Below are 6,827 nucleotides of genomic sequence, written 5' to 3'. Positions count from 1 at the left end.
GCATGATTCAGACATGTCTGGCTACCCAGATCGGCAAAACAATAGAGGCATACGTAGACGACGTAGTTGTCAAAACCAAACACGTCGAAACTCTAGTAGACGATTTGAGGGTCACATTCGACAACCTCCGAGCATACGACATAGCACTAAATCCGGAAAAATGCGTTTTTGGCGTACCAGCCGGAAAGCTCTTGGGCTTCATTGTATCCGGTAGAGGAATTGAAGCAAATCCGGCCAAAATCCGAGCCCTATCACAGCTGGATATTCCAAGAAACCTCAAACAGATCCAGAAATTGACTGGATGCGTGGCGGCTGTCAGCCACTTTATCTCCCGCCTAGGAGAAAAGGCATTGCCCCTCTATCGCCTCCTCAGGCACACCGAACACTTCGAGTGGACGGATGCTGCCACTGCCGGACTCGAAGAAATAAAGGCCATATTGGCAACGAACCCGGTCCTAGCTGCGCCCAACCTGGCCGAACCTATGTTGTTATACACCGCGGCAACACATCAAGTAGTAAGCGCGGTGCTCGTCATAGAACGAGAGAGAGAAGGGCATAAATTCCCTCTTCAAAAACCAGTGTACTACGTATCCACTGTTTTAACCCCCTGCAAGTCCCGTTACCCGCACTATCAAAAGATAGCGTATGCGGTGTTCATGGCATCCCGGAAGCTCCGACACTACTTTCAAGAGTGTTCGATAACAGTGGCCTCTGAAGTACCCCTAAATGACATTATAAATAACCACGACGCAACGGGCAGGATTGCGAAATGGGCCATTGAGCTCTTACCATTCGATATAACTTACAAACCCCGGCGAGCTATAAAGTCGCAAGTTTTGGCTGACTTTGTCGCTGAGTGGACTGAAGCCGAACTCCCTAAAGAATACGGCGCATAGTCCAATTGGATTATGCATTGCGACGGCTCCAAACTGTTGGCCGGATTGGGGGCTGGCATCGTACTAACGTCCCCAACCGGGGACAGAGTCCAATACGTACTTCAGATAATGTACACGGACTCCAACAACGCAGCCGAATACGAGGCCCTCTTACATGGCCTCCGGATGGCAATCTCCATGGGCATCCAACGCCTAGAGGTGCGCGGGGACTCAAACCTCGCAATATCCCAAGTAAATGGAGACTTTGATGCCAAGGATCCAAAAATGGCAGCCTATCGCAACGCTGTCCTTAAAATGTCAGCTCGGTTCGAAGGACTTGAATTCCACCATGTAGCCAAAGATAATAACCAAGTGGCCGACGTACTGGCACGCATCGGCGCAAAATGTGACGCTGTCCCTCCAAATATCTTCCTGGAATGGCTGTTCAAGCCATCCGTACTATGGGAAGAGGAGTCCGGAAATAACAAACCGGAGGCAGCCGCAGAGCAATCTGACATAACCGGTGATCCAGCCGACGAAACAACACCCTCAGCTCACGACATAATGGCAGTAATCGCCCCATGGACAGAGCCGTTCCTAGCCTACTTGCTTAGGCAGGAACTCCCCGAAGACCATAATGAGGCCTGCTGCATAGTCCGGCGATCTAAAGCCTACAAGGTCCATGAGGGAGAACTCTATAAGAAAAGCACAACCGGAGTCCTTCAAAGGTGTATCTCCGAAGAGGAAGGGCGAGACCTTCTGGCTGAAATTCACGCCAGACTAGGCGGACACCACGCCGCAGCCCGGAGCCTTGTAGGAAAGGCATTCCGTACAGGATTTTATTGGCCGACGGCCCGGGCAGATGCTCAGGACTTAGTCCAAAGATGCGTCGGTTGTCAGCTCTTTGCTAATCAGAGCTACATGCCACCCACCGCCCTCAAAACTATACCCATTACCTGGCCGTTCGCGGTCTGGGGGCTTGACATGGTTGGACCACTTAAAGGGGGAACCCACAAGCAAAGGTACCTATTGGTCATGGTGGATAAATTCACCAAATGGATAGAGGCCAAGCCAGTTAAAACGGCAGAGTCCGGACCAGTGATAGACTTTATATCCGGGGCAGTACACCGTTATGGTGTCCCCCACAGCATCATCACCGATAACGGCGCGAACTTCACGGCCGATGAGGTTAAATCATGGTGCAAAAATATGGGCATCAAGCTCGATTACGCTTCAGTCTATCATCCTCAAACCAACGGTCAAGTGGAACGAGCAAATGGTCTAATAATGAGCGGCATCAAACCCAGACTAGTGCGGTCCCTTACGAAATCTGACACGCACTGGGTAGAGGATCTCAACTCCGTACTCTGGGGGCTGCGGACAACGCCCAATCGTCCTACCGGATTCACACCATTTTTTATGGTATACGACGCAGAGGCAGTTTTGCCCTGCGACATCATTCATGACTCACCTCGAGTGCGCATGTACGAAGAAAGAGAAGCCGAGTTGGATCGGCAGGACAGCTTGGACGCATTGGAGGAAGAACGCGACGTCGCCAAGGCTCGTTCCGCATTCTATCAGCAGCAGCCTCGAAGATACCAAAGCAGAGAAGTACGGGCCAAGACTTACAACGTTGGCGAACTGGTTCTACGCCTGCCGGACAAGAAAAAGGACAAGCTCAATCCCAAATGGGAAGGCCCCTTCATCATCGATAAAGTCTTGACCGACGAAGCGTACCGTCTACGAAATGCGTCGGATAACCGACTCGAGCAGAACCCATGGAATGGAGCCCGCCTCCGAAGATTCTATGCCTAGCGCCGGACTAAGAGTTTGTCCCTTTCTCCCCGTCCAATTTTTTTTACTTCAGTTGCCTTTTGTTTATCTTTTTCTTCTCAAACCCTATTCATCAAAGCCTTAAAAGGCGTACTTGCGCATCGTTCGCGCGCAATTGATATGCTATCCGCACTCATCATACCTTGGGGCTTGTTTACCAGAAGCTTAATTATAAGGGCTTCATGCCCAGCACATGTGTCAAGCCTCCACATGTACCTTTCATTCACCATTATATGCATCGATATGACTTAAGTTTTGGCCAAGCTGGGTTGCCTGGCTCCTGTGCTTACCCCTACGTTCCCGATTGTTCGGCTAGGAGGTAAAGGGAGCACCTCTGCGATTGTTACTGCCGGGTCAGCCGGATGTGTACCTCAGACTGGGTGAAGCTGAAAGCTAGCGTTCTTAAGGGAATATTCGGTCGGTGACTTAAAAGATGATTTTTTATCCACTTATTTATCTGCCCCCAGATGTTTTTCTTCTCTTTTCGCAGTCCGGACATGCACTTTAGGGCATGCCACCCCCAGAGGAAAGGAACCCTTAACGGAACTATTCTCCCTGGAAGATGTTTCTTACTACCCATGTAATATAACATAACTAGTTGGGCACTTGTCTGATAAAGCACTAATGACCCCTACGCCTGGTCTCCATGCATACCCCGGTTGTTTCATAACCGAGAAGGTATTCGGACACACTCCAGACTCTAGGGTCCCAAGGTCGAAGCGAAAAGGTCGGCAAAGACAAACGATCTACAATCCGGCTAGAAGGCATTTTACATGTCATTTTATAATACATTGTCAAATCGACTGACTGTATTCTTCCTCAATCCCGTCTAACAGGTTGTCTAATTTACAGTCCTGTTGGGAAAATTTAGCGGCCAACTCTACTTGGCCGTATACTAAACTCACAGGGATCTCCTTCCCATCGGGCCCCACAGGTCTGACATCGGCCATGTGGTTGGGATCCGCCTTCTTGTACCGCGCCTTTACCATGGCCCAGGCCTCCCTGGCACCTTGGCGGCAGGCCGAAATCTTCCATAAATGGAAGCGCTGCCGCACTCCCTGAAGCTTCTCTGCAAGCTCCCCAAGACCCTCGGGTAAGGAAAAGGCTGGCCATAAAGCCTGGATAACGCCGCTCATTGCCTGCCGAACTCGTTCGATCAGTTGCAACAATTCGGGAAGTTGATCACCCGTTGATACAGGCATCTCCTCCACAGAGCGACCTGTGAGCATACCTGCAGACATATTCTGTCAAATTGACTTCCTCGCCGAACTCTTCTTTTCAAAGGAGTTTGCTCAAGCACTTACTATAGATGCCGCGACGAAGCCGCTGATTCTCCTTAACGGAGCCTGATAGCTCGGCCCAAACGCCTTTCAGCTCTTCTCGCCGGCCTTTAGTGCTGTCCTGGAGCTTGTTCCTTTCATGCTGCACCTTATGCAGCACCATCTCGCCGGCCTTTAGTCGGCGCAGAAGTTCTTGCCTTTCCGGATCTTGTCCGGCAGCACCTGAACGTCATTTTTTAGACTTGCGCAAAGGCCAAACGCTACTTATCTTTCTAAAATAATGCGTTACCAGGAGAGGTCCATGTGTTTCCTCCTGTGCCAGAGAGTGCGGCCTCAAGTTGGGCCTTGCACTCTTGCAGCTCCTGAGACAGTTGGGTATTCTTCTCGGTAAGATCCTACGTTTCATATGATCCTTAAATCAGTTAATATAACTACTTTAAGTCTCGGGGGCTACTGGCATATACAACTATTAAATTCTCTTACCCGTATGTCTTTTACATACTGCTTTGTGGCTCTGGTGCAGCACGAAGGTGCGCGTCCCCCACGTTAAAGGCATTCAACGCCTCGGGGGAGAAGCACGCGTCACAAAATACTGTCCTGCGGCGCCTGTGATTCATGGCACTCTCCACCTCATACTTGGTGGCGGACAGTCTGTCGGCATCCTCCGTCGGAGGAACGTCCGGCTCGCGCCTTGCGCTCGCCTCCCCCTCCAGACCAGGTGCTGGAGCCTGGCTGGTAGAGGTTGGATTGGCAACCTCCACGCCCGCAGTCCGGCGGGCGCTTTTTTGCTACAAAGGTCATGAGCACTCAAATGCTTCCTAGGAACGTTGCTCTAAATAATGAATTGTGAGCTACACCTTTGCGGCAACGTTTCAGTCCGTGCCGCGCTCCTCTTCCGCCTACTGGTCCGGACTGGCCTTTGTTGGTCAGCCACCGCGGGCTCGGCTTCTCGCCCTAGGGGCGCCTCCTGCACAACCATCATATACGGTGGTCAGAAATAAGCAAGGAAGGAATGACGGTGTCAGGACTTCGGTCGCAATCACCTGGGAAGCCGGATATATTCCAGGAGAGTCGGCCGTGATGGCGACTAAAGCATTGTCCATGCTGAGCTGGTGGAACACCGCGTCGATTAGCTCCACCTTTATGTCCGGATCCTCTTCGGAGGCCGGATCCCGGGATCTCTCTGGATCCTCGGGTTGCGGAGCTGGACTTAGCATGTCGTCCACGATCCGGCGCAGTTCCCGTGTCGAAAGAAGAACACAATATAAGAAACTTAAGTTTCAAAAAGCATGGGTCGGGCATGTAGAGTGTTCGCTTACCCAAGGCCGGGGATTATTCATGGAAAACCCATTTAACGGGTTCGTCCGAAGGAAATCCTCCTTCTCCCCCTTATACAGGCCGGACAGGATCGTCACCAGGTCTTCGACCGAATCCGGCCCTTTGTGGCCATGACGGGTGGCATCGTCCTCCCCATTGAAATACCACATGGGGTGGCCCCTGTATTGTAGTGGCTGCACCCCCCGCATAAAGCATGTTGCCATGACTCCAATCATGGTCAACCCGGCATGGGCCAGTAACCTTATTCGCCCCATCAAATAATAGACGCTCTTGTCTTCCTCCAGTTGGGGGCTCCGCGGACGCCAACTAAGGCGTTTCTTCAGAGGAGCATTGCTGAACTCCGGGAGGCCGATCCGAACAGGGTCCGGCAGCGGAGCATCTTCTATATAAAACCATCCCGAAGGCCAGTCTTCGGACGCCTTCTTAGGGGTCCCGGATGGATATCCGGTCCCGGCAATGCACCATATTTCGGCGCCGCCCACTTGATATATGGACCCCTCGTGAGAGCGGGGTACAAGGCAGAACAACCTCTTCCACAGCGCAAAATGGGGCTCGACGCCCAGGAATAGCTCGCAAAGAGCTATGTAACCCGCAATATGTAGGATTGAGGAGGGCGTGAGGTGATGAAGCTGGAGTCCGTAGAACTCCAGGAGCCCGCGGATGAATGGATGTACAGGAAATCCGAGCCCCCTTATCAGATAGGGGACGAAGCATACCCGCTCCCCTTTGTTGGGACTTGGCTTAACCTCCGCTTGCTTCCCACCTTTGTAGGTGGCCAGTCCCGGCTCGAACCGGAACCATGAAGGCCGGAGGGAGATATCCCCCCGCTTGGAGCTTCACCAGCTCATTTTGCGGAACAGAGCATCTCCTCCAATCTCCTGGCAAAGGGCTGGGAGCGCGAGAAGAGGAGCCGCGTTGACGGTCCATGATGGAATGGATTCTTGGTCGAAAGCGCTCCGATGAGTATTTGCGGGAGGAAGATGGTGATTTGGATCTGGATTCTTGCCGCCCTTATAGGCAGATTATTCGCACAACTAGGGGGTAAAACATAAAACACACCCTGGCTTTTCACATTCGCACGACGCGTGGAAGAAGGCCATTATTGGGCGTGGAAGCCAAGACGCACAACATTGCTGAGGAAGCCGGACACTGTTCGGCAGGTACGTAGAACTTGAAGGAGAACCCACCTTGCAACGCCGAAGACTACACACATGTTGGACTTATCGTCATTGAAGCCTGGTTCGGGGGCTACTGAGGGTGTCCCGGATTAGGGGGTGTCCGGATAGCCGGACTACCATCCTCGGCCGAACTATCATCGGCCGGACTATCATTATCGACCGGACTCCAAGACAATGTCCCATGTCCGGATGGGACTTTCCTTGGCGTGGAAGGCAAGCTTTGCGATACGGATACGTAGATCTCCTACCATTGTAACCGACTCTATGTAACCCTAGCCCTGTCCGGTGTCTATATAAACCAGATGGCTCTAGTCCGTAGGACA

The sequence above is a fragment of the Triticum aestivum genome, chromosome 4B (assembly GCF_018294505.1).
Source record: "Triticum aestivum cultivar Chinese Spring chromosome 4B, IWGSC CS RefSeq v2.1, whole genome shotgun sequence".
Lineage (NCBI taxonomy): Eukaryota > Viridiplantae > Streptophyta > Magnoliopsida > Poales > Poaceae > Triticum > Triticum aestivum.
Note: the sequence above shows the minus strand (reverse complement) of the source record.